The 13,699-nt window shown below is 41.3% G+C and overlaps 1 protein-coding gene across 2 annotated transcripts in view; it reads right to left on the bottom strand.

Moving 5' to 3' along the window:
* The window catches only part of PRAG1 (PEAK1 related, kinase-activating pseudokinase 1), a 38,794-nt gene extending 28,532 nt beyond the window's left edge, over positions 1 to 10,262 (bottom strand). Inside the window, exon 1 of one of the 2 annotated variants that reach the window (XM_087926295.1) lies at positions 10,044 to 10,262. The gene's annotated coding sequence lies outside the window, so the exon portion shown is untranslated. Of the gene's footprint in view, positions 1 to 9,670; positions 9,813 to 10,043 lie in introns of those variants that run through there. The other variant, XM_087926296.1, reaches the window with a different exon arrangement.
* Between the last annotated feature and the right edge of the window lie 3,437 nt (positions 10,263 to 13,699).

Genomic DNA, 13,699 nt, shown 5'->3' with positions numbered 1-13,699 from the left:
AAAAATATGCATATGTACATACTGAATACTAGCCACAATGGAAATTTAAGAAACTCACATCCTGAAGACAATCCATACTACTGATCATAAGTCCATATGTTGAAGAAGCAATTTTTTTTGCTTTACTATTCAATGAAAGAAAAGGGAAAAGGATGAAGAGTAAAAGAAAAGAAAAAAGAAAAGACATCTGAAATTGTCAGCTGAGCTATCAATGTACTGTAATATATAGATATAATGTATTTCAACTTAGCCCAATTTGTTGGCATAGTTATTATGGATAAAATGGCTTGAAATTATGATTTTCCAACTCTTTTGTAAATGGCTAAAAATATGAAGCCCGTTTTATAGAATAGACATACAATTTTTGCATCCTTGTTTGAGAAGGATACAAAAACACAATATCGGACTATCATGAAACTTCTGTTAAATCCATTCATCAGAAAAATCTCTTTTAAAGAAATGAAATAATTCTATGCATCTGCTGCAGAAGCTGACTGCACAAAGCTGAGTGAATTCTTCTTTCAGATTTTCCAAATTCTGCCCACATGTTTCTATGCTTTAAATAATGAACTTTAAGTTTCAGAAACATATGAGATGAAGTGGAAGGGAAGGAAAACAATTCTAAGAATTAATCACCATGATGCATACATTTACAGTGAAAATCAGAGGGAAGCTGAGCTCACCCTGTGAAGTACAGCAGTTCCTGTTTGAGGTAACTAAATATGGCAACAATGCTAAAATCATGTGAATCTAACACATACAGAAGGTTAACATCTGGAAGTTCAAGAAAGCAACTAAATAAATAACAGGTATCTGCCAGATTTTGAAACACTAGCTATTTTTTGAAGGTGTTCACAGACGTGAAAAGATAAGACTTTGCTAAAAGCCCACTATAATACTTCCTGTACATATATATTTTTAACTGATTTCATGCTTATCTCATTTTTTTAGAATTAATTTATACATATGCAGTGATTTTTGGGGGGGAAGGGAAATCTACAAAACCTGCCAACTAATATCATGTACAGTGGAAACAGAAAATTAAATGAACCAACATTTTAAGGGTCATTGTCTAGTCGCCTGACAGCAATTGTTATACACCCCCATCCCAGGTGGATCAGCAGTTGTTGCTTCTGGTGCCAGGATCTGCACACATGCTGCATATTAAATGAAAACTTTCTAACAAAATTATTTTGAACATTTGTATCTATTTTGTGATCATTGTTGTGCTGATGCAATGCTGACATGATGTAGAATGGTACCAAGCATCATTGCCCCACCCCAAGGGGGATTAGTCCCTATTCTGTTAACCTCCTAGGTATCAAACTCAAGAACCTTGGGCCGGATCTGGCCACGGGACCAGCCTGGAAACAGCAAAGGTGCCTCTGCCAGCGAAAGCGGAGCTTGGGGGGAGCATGTGGTCCCTCCGGGGTCTGTTTTTGCTGGCAGAGGGCTGCAGGAGGCCATTGCGGCCAAGAATGGGTTGTGTGGGGGGGGGTGTCTCTGTTTTTGCCCGCAAACTAAAAACAAAACAAACTAAAAACAAAACAAAAGGAGAAATGTTTCCCCTTTTACATTTGAGCATGCATAAGGGGACAAGAAAGGAGAAAAGGAAAGAGGAAAGATGAAGAAAAAGAAGGAAAGATGGTAAGAAAGCAAGGAGGGAAAAATAAAGAAAGAGGGGAAGGAAGAAGTATGAAGAGGGAAGGAAAAAGAAGAAAATGAAGGGAGAAAGGGAGGAAGGAAGGAAGGAAGGAAGGAAGGAAGGAAGGAAGGAAGGAAGGAAGGAAGGAAGGAAGGAAGGAAGGAAGGAAGGAAGGAAGATAGATTATAATGAGAGTGTGAGAGGGTCTCAGGGAAGTCCTGCCTTAGCACTTGGCTGATACAAGTGCCCCTGACATGAGTGACATCAAGCTGTCCACACCATGGTCACCCTCATCCCCACCTCCAGAGACACCTCCCTGGCTCTCCGAGGTCAAACACAACCCTGATGCGGCCCTCAATGAAATTGAGTTTGACACTCCTATTCTAGAAGGCCCTTAAAATCTGATTTTGTCGCTGACTAGGGGATTCCATGGAAGGACAGAAGCTGCAAAACGATTATATTGTTTATAAGTTTAGAATGCACTCTCCTGTGTTTTTTACTTTATTATAATTTTAGCTGTTTCATTGTACTTTAATGGTTATTTTTAATTGCTTTGTTTATTCAGTTTTTGTTGTTGTTGTATTTTAATTCTGTGCGCCACCCAAAATCACTGTGAGATGGATGAATCTATAAAGTTGGTAAATAAACTAACATATAAATAATGGAATACTGTCTAATAATGTACTGGCAAAACTTCTCATTTTTTCAATGATCGAAGATAGAACATAAGTAGGATTGGAAGGGACCTTGGAGATCTTCTAGTCCAACCATTCTGCTCAACCAGGAGATGCTATAATTAAATAGTCGTCCAACCTCTTCTGAAAACCTCCAGTGAAGGAGCATTCACAACTTCTGAAGACAGCCTGTTCCACTCATTAATTGTTCTCACTGTTTGGAGATTTCTCCTTAATTCCAAGTTGGATCTCTCTTTAATAATTCTCTACCCATTACTTCTTGTAATGTATGTTACAGAGTACCCTTGGGTACTCTGGAGAATGCGTTGATTCCCTCTTCTCTGTGACAGCCTCTCAAGTATTGGAAGATTGCTATCATGTCATCCTTCTCTTCATTAGCTTGTCTAATTCAGTACCTAGTTTCCACAACCATTCATCTTAAGCATCTTTTTCGTACTTCTCTGCACTCTTTCTCAGTATCTTTTTTGTATTCTAGTAACCAAAACTGGTCTCGGCATTCCAAGTGGGGTCTTACCAATGCAGTATAAAGTGGTACTATCACATGATATTTTTATGCACCAAAAATATTCAAAACACCACACAAAAAATAGTCATAAGAGATTAAGTACTGGCATAAGAATCACGTTGTCAAATGTATTCTTAATGAAAAATGTACTTCATCCCTATTACTTTAGTATTTGTAATGAGCGCCCTGTGAGGTTGGTTAAGGTGTTCTGCTTGGCAGCTATGGGGTTATGGCTCACAAATATAGTAATTTCCTTAATAACATACATTGATATGAGTTTTAACTGAAAAATGTCATCTAGTCCATGAAGAAAAGGCATGTCGTAGCCTTTTCTTTTAGTTGCAATTCTTTTCCCAATCTGTAACAGTCTATTTATACAAGGTTGTTTTTGCAAGAACAACTGGTGGCATTTCAATTGATCCAAGTATTACGACTATATAAATAATGATAATTGTTGCATTAGCAACCAGTTAGTCCTGCAGAAAACTTGCAAAGTGAAATACACCAGTTTAGGATTTCTACCACTGGTGAAATACATCAATTTCTACCACTATACTTCCCAACATTCCATCTTCATTTATGGCTGCTAAGTGTGATAAGAGAGGGTTTGGGCCTATTTTGGGTAGTGGGGTGGGGGAGTTCTATTTTAAGTAGATCTATAGCACCTTCTGCAAACACTGACATTCTTTCAAGGCTATGCTATCTTTCACTCCTGTACAAGAGTGGTACCATTTTGGCCTCAGAAGGATCCAAGCTCACAATTATCTCTGGTGATGAATGAGACCAGGTTGATCTTCATTGTGATGATGTTATTGCTATACAGACACCATAGCCTCTTAAGTGTTTCTAGGTTATCTGACTAAGAAGCCAGAGTGGCCCAACCCCAGGATATCTGAAATGTTTACATTTCTCTTTTTAAACCCCCATGATATAAATTTGTTAAATTCCATTTTAGATATTTTTCTCCATTACTACATTCCAGATTGAAGTAAGACTACCTGATCTTTAATGACTAGGATCATCTTGTCATCAATTAGAAAATTCCACATAAGCTTTGAAGACTTATTAAAATTAAGTCAGAGTAGACTGTTCTGTTATAATTAACATAATGATTTGAAGACATTTCTATTTAGCAGATGCAATGCAGTATTATTTCTGGAATCTCCATTTACAATGTACACATCTCATTGTACACAATAGTCAAATTCTTAATTACGTTAACCGTTTCCAGATGGTTGCCATATTATCCTACTGCAGTAATATCATATTAAAATCCAACAAATGCCTATGGCACAAACTATCATGATACAGTTCTCTTCATATTTTATGAAATTACAGTATTATCTCCCACAAGACAAGCAAGCAATAACTATGTTAGGCTTTAAAAGCAACTTGACATTTTTAGATTTTTAATTATTTTAATTAATAATTTAATATTTAATTAATATTTAATATTTTAATTAAATTAATATTTTAATTAATTTGCTTCCCACCCCCACTCTATGACCCCATGGCCCTGTCCTGAGATATCCACAGGTCTTGGTGAAACAGAATTTATAGCTTTGTATAAAATGAATTGTATGCACACCTAATACTATTACAGTATATTCTTATTTCTTATTGCGCACATTTGGTCATACACAAAAATCATCTAAATACTAGTAGTTCCTATGAAGGAGAAGAACTGCAGAGCCAACAAACTTTCCTTCTCCTTGAAACAACAAAAAAACCATGTTCCTGCCAATTGGGACACAGAGCTGCAGCACTTCAAAGAAAGTTCGTTTTACTTTGATTCCAAACAACTTGTAGCTGATCATGAAATAAATTGGCTCAACTTTCAGATACAACCAGTATGGCTCACAAAGGATGGAGGGCAGTTTTAAAGAAGAGGATACAGTCTCTGGGGCAACAATCATAGAGAAAGAAAATAATAGACCACATCTGTTTTCTTCCAAATATACTCCAATAAGCAATACTCCAATAAGCACAGGAATACAGGATTGGATCTAGAACAGAGGTGGTCCACTGGTGGACTACCAACTGGGGGTCCGCGGACCACTGGGGGTCTGCGAGAAAATTTTGGTCATCCGCAGAGCACCCGGGGTAGCTGCTCCAGGATAAGGTAAGGGCGGGGAATAGAGACTCGCTCTGAATTCCAGAGCGGGAGTGAAGCTCATCTCTTGCTGGGTCTTGTGGGTGTTTCTTCCATCCCTTGTTGGTGCTCCGTGCACCTCGGTTGCACGGGAGATGTGCAACTTCCTCTCAGCCCTGAGACACTGGCCCAACCCAGCCTTTTCTCTTTGCCACTGTGATTGGTGCCTCCATGGCCTCCCCACTGCTTTTACAGCACTGTTAAATTTAGTGCGCTTCACAATGGGGGAGACAGCATTCCCTCCTCCTCGAGTCCATTACGACATGGAGCATGGTTGCAGCCAGGTTGGGGGAGTGTCTTGGGGCACAGAGCAGGTCGTGCGTCTCCCCGAGTGACCAAGGTGCATCCAACACCAACAAAGGCCGAAGAAGGACCTGCAAGACCCAGAGAGCACCAGAGAATCAGAATGACAGAGAGATGAGAGAGAAAGCAAGAGACACAGAGAGACAGAGAAAGAGCGACAGAGAGAGAAAGGGGACAGAGAGAAAGAGAGAGAGATGAGAAAAAGAGATACACACAGAGAGAATGAGAGATGAGAAAAAGAAAAAGAAAGATGAGAGAGAGAGAGAGAGATACAAAGAGATGAGAGAGAGAAAGACATGAGAGAGATAAACAGAGATTCAGAGAGAGAAAGAGAGAGATTTAGAGAGAGGGAGATGAGAGATTCAGAATGAGATATACAGAGATATATAGATACAGAGAGGGGGGGGAGAGGGAGAGAGAGAGGGAGAAAGACAGCGCAAGGAGAGAGATACAGAGAAAAATGAGAGAAAGAGATGAGAGATCCCGGTGTTTTGTTTTCTGGGGGAAATGGGTCCAAATGGCTCTCTGAGTGTTTAAGGTTGCAGGAAAAGGCGGCCAAGCTAAGTGCCTGAAGGATCCCATCCCATCATTGGGAGTCCAGGTGCTTCAGCAAGTGGTCTGCAGAGTTTAAAATTATGAATTTAGTGGTCCCTGAGGTCCGAAAGGTTGGTGACCCCTGATCTAGATGTTAAACATGATATATAAAATTATTTTAATTGCGGGCAATATGATGAAAACCCAGCTAGCCTGCTAAAGAACCAATGCATCATTTCAAATCAAGGACTGGCTAATCCAACCTCCTATTTCCAACTATAATCAGTCAGGACATCTGTCCTTCTACTGCAGCCCATATTTCTACAGTGTGATTGAATTAATTGTTCCCTTTCTGTTTGTAACAACTGTTCTGCCTTCTATTCCTCACTATTTTGTGTCCCATCTAAAAATTGATTTTTAGATGCTATACAATTTATTATCATTATTTTTTCATAAATGTACTTATTAAATCCTTTCATAAACTTTCTTACATTTTATCAGCTAAGAACCAGGTGTGAATGTCTGCTGAAAAAGCAAAACTTCCTGTGTATAATAGTGGGTTTCTATTGGTTTCGTTATATGAAAATGAGATTTGAGTACTTAAGGAGAAACATAAAAGTGGGTGGAGGGATGGGCCCAATGGCTCAGTGGTCAAAGATGCTGAGCTTGTCAGTTGGAAAGCTGACAGGCCGGATTCAAGACTGAGTGCCGCGTAACAAGGTGAGCTCCTGTTGCTTGCCGCAGCTCCTCCCCACCTAACAGTTCAAAAGCATGCAACTTCGAATAGATAAATAGGTACCACTTTGATGGGAAGGTTCCGTGCTCCTCAGTGTACAGTCATGCTATCCACATAACTGTGGAAATATTTTCAGACAATAACTGGTTCCCTTGGCTAAGAAATGGAGATGAGCACTGCTCCCTAGAGTTGGGCAAGACAGGAAAGAAGAAAACTTTACCTTTCGTTGGTTACTAAGGGAAATGTGTCAAATAAAAAAAAGAAGAATTCAGATCAAGAATGAAGAAATGCTGAAGGAATGTGGATAAGGAACCAAACTGAGTGACCAGTATAAAAGAAGGCTGACATGATCCAGCCATACAGAAAGAATGAACGAGGAACAAATGTTAAAACGAATGTATGAGGGAAGAGTGAATGGGTTGAAAGGAAAGGGAAAAAAAACCAAGGATGGCATAGCTGATACAGTTAATGCAATCCTCTCAAAGATGGACATAATAAATCAAAATAAAAAAGTGATGCATGAAGCAGAATGCAGAAGCGTTGAAAACATGGTTTGGCAAAGACTAAAAAGATATGGAGAGAGAGAGAGAGAGAGAGATCCTCTGCCTCTAATTTATTTCACTCTTTTTCAATGCTGTGAACTATCTTCTATTTCTAAAAGGGAACAGCTTGAGAGGTAGGTACACATGTATTAGGTTTGGAGGCATAAAGAAAATGCTGGATATTAGACTGGCAGCTCAGTCTCTTCATTCTTCATTGCTGGATCAATAATATTACTATTCTGATCAGCTGGTGCATTAACTATCACAGGAATGGCAAATCAACAGGATATGCACAGATGCATTCATTTTTTATAGAGCTTTCCTATGCATATCAAATGAGACCCCACTCAAAAATCCCAGGAGATTGCATTCAAGACTTATATAGCCTTGCGGTAAGAAAAGTCACATAACTATCAGTGAAATATAAGAGTGATTACAAAATGACAGGCCATCTGGCATAATTCACGGTTATGGCAGATCATTCAGCAAAAATGGCTTGGGCTTTAGTCACTATAAATAATTTATTGATTCTGTGTATTAAGGACTGGCATAATTTTGGTGCCCAGGGGACCCACGTTTTATTTTGGGGTGCCCAACAGCTACAACGAAAGAGGGACAATTTCATGCACAAAGAGATTAGTGGGTTTCTGGAAGGAATGAGGATGGTTGCAATTTACCGGTTTGCCACAAATGCAGTTAGCATCATAAAAGCATAAAAACGTGGAATAGCACAGATTTAAAATGGATAAAAACGTAATAAAAATAATAGGTCAAGAATAGACCACACATGGCCCCTTATACAGTATATGTCAGGCCTATTTTAGTGGAATAATTAATCCCCAGAATCAAACTGCTAAATTCTAAAGACAGAAAATGCAAACTAACAAACAAAATAGAGTTCCATTTACTTTAGCAGAAGAGATTTAAACCCAATAAATCAATGGAACTAAAATGAGCTAAAATTTGAGAGGATCATCCCCACCGGTAAAAGATAAAATTGGGTGCAGGTATAAATGTGTCTAATTTACTGTTCTTAAAATTCACTGAGATGAAAGTACCCCAGAATGTGAGAAAAATGAAATTGTAGCATGTGACTAAAAATATTACAAGGAGCCCAGACTAACCATGCTCTGTCGCCTGTCCGGTGTTTTGACACTTTGTACTACCTTTAGCAGTTACAAGCAGGCAACAGAATTAGCTTTATCAAGCCTCTAGCACAGTGTTTATCACAACCTAGGCAACTTCAAGCTATATGGACTGTGCAGACTTCAACTCCCAGAATTCCCCAGCCAAGCATGTTGATGTGGTTGAGAAGCACTGCTCAGATTTGATATTCAAAAAATCTCTGCTCTAGTTTATAAACCACAAATTGAAAAAGTCCACTTTAGTGGGCAACTGCACAGAAGAAAAAAATCCTTAATTAAGGCAAATTTAGGGCTGATTTGCAAATCAGTCAACACAAATTATTACATTTCAATATTCAATATTTTTATTAGATTATTCTGCCATACACTAAATAAATAATTATTAGCTTATTTGCTTGCTTCTGTATGGCATGGTCAGAAAAGAATGTCTTCAATAAAAATTTCCCTCTGAAACATTTTATGTCAGAGATGTTCAAGAAAAGGGAAGTGATCAACCCAAAATGAGAGTACATGGAAATGAGTCAGTGAAGAGGCCTATTAAAGATAATAAAAAATGGTCAGAGGGTTCAGCTAAACTGAAAAGACAGTTTAAAAGGTATTTTAAATACCAGCAAGCTTTAAAGGAAATTGGCAACTTTAAAACAGTTGAGCAATACAGAGGTAAGAAACCAAACAAAGACTGTAAATCCTGCATTCCAGAAATACTCAGGGGGGAAAAAAAGAGTTTCAAGTTTGCTGAGTTTGAAATAGAGGGGAGTGGGGAAGATTGTTCTACAGCAGGGCTCTCCAACCTTGTCAACTTTAAGCCTGGAGGACTTCAACTCCCAGAATCCCCAGCCAGCTGGCTGGGGGATTCTGGGAGTTGAAGTCCTCCAGGCTTAAAGTTGACAAGGTTGGAGGCCCCTGTTCTACAGTACCAGTTCCCACCACAGTTTCTTGCTGTACAGCTTTTAGTAATGTTTCCTCTCCATTTTTCAATTTGGGCATCTAATGAAAACCTGGGTTTAAAAGCTCAGGACACCCTAGAAAGACCACCGTTTAAGCCCTGTTTCTTTGGCTTTATAAGAAGCCTTGGGGGGAGGCGGGGGGGGGGGAACGGCGCTTATCTCTCAACTCATCGAAGGCATCGCAAGGATTCCGAAGGGAAACAGCTGACCCCTGTCACTTTGTGCCCAGTCCGGCGGGCGTCTTTTAACGCAGGGCAAAAAAGCATTGCTTTCCTTTCTGTGCAGGGGCAAACCCTTGGAAACGGAACCCCCCCCCCCCGCACACACACACACCTTGGGCTCTTTTCAAGCCTCGGTTCCCCCCAAAGCGGGGAAAGGCAACGCCGCACGTGCAAGGGCTCCGAGCAAGAGCCCGGCCCCCAAACAAAAGCCAGACCGGGGTCAGAGCCTTCCTTCTTCCCCTTACGAGAATCTTTCGGAAAGTCGCCTTCTGCACTTCCCCGCTTCTCCCGCGGTGCAAAACGCAAGCTCCCTCGACCGTTGCTGCCACGAGGACTCCGAGCGGGCGCTCTCCTTTCCGGCCGCGAAGTTTGGTCCGGTGCCCTCTCCTGCAGCAAGATCTCGCTCCGAAAAGGAAGGCACCCGAGGCGGCTGCCCGGACCTGCCGAGAATGAATGAGCGCCTGTCTCTCTGCCTTCGCAAACGTCATTTGGGGGAAGCTGCCTCTTGCCAACCCAGGCAGGAGAAACTTCGCCTTCCTCGCACTGCCGAGCAGCGGCGGATCCCGGTGCACCCGCGGCCAGCTTTAGGAAGAAGAGAGAGCGCCGAGGAAAACTTACCGTCCCAGACCTTCGGCTGCAGCGCCATAAGCCAAGGCGCCCGGCTAGGCAAGCGGGGCTTCCTTCCTCCCCAAGCGCCCTGCCGGCGGGCAAGCGGCTAGGAAGCGGGACAACCTGGGGCGCTGTGTACGCTTGTGCGCCTCAGCCACGGAAGATTGGCCAGCAGCTCCTCCTCCTGCTGCAGCAGCACCAAAGGAATCCTCCATCTCCTTCCACCCCCACCCCCCCAATTGCCCGCCCCGCCTCCTCCTCCTTCGGCACCGGAGGAAGCACGCCTGGGCTTTCCCTGCGAAGCACCTGGTTAGCTGGTAACTCAGGAGAGTGGCATCCCTCGTGGCAGGGGTAGAAAGCCGTCCCCGTCGCCTCCAGGTTTCTCGGTGATCGTTTTAAGGACGGTTTTGCACCATGACCGGTTGTTTCTTTCAAATAAAGCACAGGTTCTCAAATTCCCAGAATTCCCCATGCTAGGGAAACAGTGAATTCCCCATGCTAGGGAATTCTGGGAGTTAAAGTCCACGTGTCTTCAAGGAACTGAGTTTGAGAATCACAGCTTTAACAGTAGAGGTAGTCCTCCACTTAGGCCAGAGGCCTCCAAATGGGCAACGTTAAGACTTGTGGACTTCAACTCCCAGAATCCCTCAGCCTGCATAGCTGGCCTCAGGTGCACCAGGATCCGCTGCCGCCAATTGGCATAGGAATTCTGGGAGTTGAAGTCCACAAGTCTTAAAGTTGCCAAGTTTGAGGACCCCTGACTTAGGCCCACAATTGAGCCCCATTTGTTCCTTGCTTTGTGACACATTTGTTAAGTGACTTTGGCCCCCATTTTGTAACCTTTCTTGTTAAGTGAATTGCCGCTGTTTTTAAAGGAGTAACGCAGTTATTCACTTGACGGTTCCAGATTCACTTCACGTGAAACCACGGCCATGAATCTGGCTTCTCCATTGACTTTGCTGGTTAGACGGTCACAAAAGGTGATCACATGACCAGGAGACACTGCAACTGTCATAAATACATGAAAATTGTCAAGTGTCTGGGTTTTGATCACGTGACCAGAAGGGTGCTACAGTGGATGTAAACGTGAAAAATGGTCATAAACCACTTTTTCCAGTGCTACTGTAACTTCAAACGGTCACTATACAAATGATTGTAAGTTGAGTACCTGTATAGTCTTGTTTTCACTTTTTCACCCATTACAATGCTTACTGTTGTCCCACTCATGGGGGAAGTACTCTCTCCTCCAGATTTCTTTAGTGTAACTTTCTATTGCCTCCCTCTTCAATTTTTTCCTTTCTCTTCCCTCTCCCCCCGCCTTTCCCCTTCTCCTTTGCAGTCATATCCGCTGCCTCTTTTTTCCTTTCTTTTTCACTTGTGGTTTTGCCCAGATTCATCCTGGTCCTATTTTGGGTGCAAATCTATTGCTGTGTCAAAGGACAATCCACCCACCGATCTTAAAACTAGGGGGGGAAAAAAACGATGAGTTTCAATGGCACTGCTCTGTCATGTCTTATTCTGCCTCAGAAAAAAGGTTGGTGTGTTAATGTGTCTTTTCTGTTTCCAATCAGAACAAGTTAAGGAAACTGTTGGAATTTCCTGGCTTTGCTGCCCTTTTCAGCTGCTGATGGAATCATTACCAACCACTTTCCTTAATATAGGAGGGACCGCAGAGGTGGTATTCAGCAGGTTCTGACCACTTCTGGAAAACTGGTAGCGGAAATTTTGGGTAGTTCGCAATGCTACACGTCATCAATATTAGGGTGCTTGGTAACCGGCATGTATTTGTGATAGTGGCAACATCCTGGGGTGACGGGATTGCCATTTACCACCTTCCCAGCCGACATCTGACAAGCATGGTCAGTGTGGAAAGCTGGATATGCTTAAAGTCTGCAGCGATTTTCTTATCAGCCAGGGCTAAAATGTAAAATTGGCCGGGACTCATTTAATAACTGCCTTGTTTAGTAATGGAAATTCAGGTCATAAGGTGAGGACTACCTACTGTATATATGAGAATTGGCAAAACCTGCCCACAGGCTGCTGTGAGAATCTGGACTAACATTTCACTGATAAAATTGTGTTAAGTCTTTTCATGGGGAAAATCTACATGTCAGGTTTTCAAGTGATGAAATCCATTTAAAAAAGAAAAGAGCAAAGTCCCATCTTCCAAAACAATTTATTTTATTTAGGAAAGCATCAAATTGGCAAAGTCCGTGGTAATTCCGGATCTGACACAACCCGGAATTACTCCACAATATTAGAAGTTAGAAACAACCCCCAAAGTCATATTCACCAATAGAAGTAATCCATCGTTGCTAGATGTCATAAATCTCCACCTCAAGGGGCCTCAGCATGGTCAGCTCGTGTTCCCACAGGAAGAAGAATCACCTAGCCTAAACAACTCTCTCTATCTCCACTCTTTCCTCCTTAGGAATGTGGCACACCCAGAACCCTTCCCCCATAGCCACCAAAGAGAAAGTAAAGAGAAAAAATAATAATAAGCCTAACTAAAATGGCTATACATATGTCAATTTCAGGTTTGACATTACGGAGATCACAGGGTAGAGACCTATGAGTCTTGGTGGGAATAGGATTATTAGTTGGATCATGGAGCTGATTAACACTTTGTTAAGGGAGTGAATATTTCTTCAATGGACTATCCACTCCCAATCATGTTGGGCAACTGGATGGAGGCTGGATAGATCAATCCTACCATCAGCTGCTGAAGGACAGTCATCTGTGATCAAGTTGGCACGAAGCCGGAAGTTGCTCCCACTGCTTTTTTTTTTTTTTTTACCCTTGGACATTCTCTTTCTCTGTTTGGATAAGGAAGTAACTCTAAAACAATGACTCAGTGGGTCACAGGTTGTCTAGTCATTATTAAATATGGAAATAAGAGCCACAGCTGGTTGTCATATACCTACTATGGACATTAATAAACGGGGGTCACTAGAGGCACTGCAGAAAAAATAAAAACAACAATGGCATTAAATATAGATTTTATTCCCAACATTTGATGTATTATCAAAGGAAACATTTAAAATATAAAAAAAACCATTTGAAAAACTTATTCTACCTCTTGAAATACTGTATAAGATAAAGTCTTATCACTGAAAACCTGGGAATAACATCTATGCATATTAGCAGGACTTTTTTTTTTTTACGTATATTGGTGATATTCTAAGGAAAAATACAAATTTACCTGGTTCCAGGTAGATTTTCAACAGCATGGGAAGGGCAATATGGTATAAACCTTCCAATTTTGTTTCAGACACTTTCATTGAATGACCTCAAAACAGCTCAACAATGCTATCTTGGTTTGATCCTGTGGGCTGGATGTGTCACATGCTGGCCACGCCCCAAACCAGTTTAGCAATATGTCACGTGACGATGCTGTGACAGCGTGAGTTTGACACCCCTGCTCTAGAATTATACTACTGAAAAATCCAGAAAAATCAACATACTTGGAATAAGTGATCTTAAGATAATTTCATTTTGAAATGTATACCTCAAAATCAGATTAGCAAATGTAAAAACCAATTGTTTGGGGGGAAAAACTGTAGATAATAACTGTAGATTTATATTTTATGCGAAAAGATCAGCAATGACAAGCACCCTGTTGTACATTTCAGGAAAGACCGGGGCGGGTGGGCCCACATGCTCAT

Source organism: Pseudonaja textilis, chromosome 2, assembly GCF_049901715.1.
Source record: "Pseudonaja textilis isolate UNSWEBS1 chromosome 2, rPseTex1.2, whole genome shotgun sequence".
NCBI classification, from domain to species: domain Eukaryota; kingdom Metazoa; phylum Chordata; class Lepidosauria; order Squamata; family Elapidae; genus Pseudonaja; species Pseudonaja textilis.
Note: the sequence above shows the minus strand (reverse complement) of the source record. Positions and strands in the feature narration are given on the sequence as shown.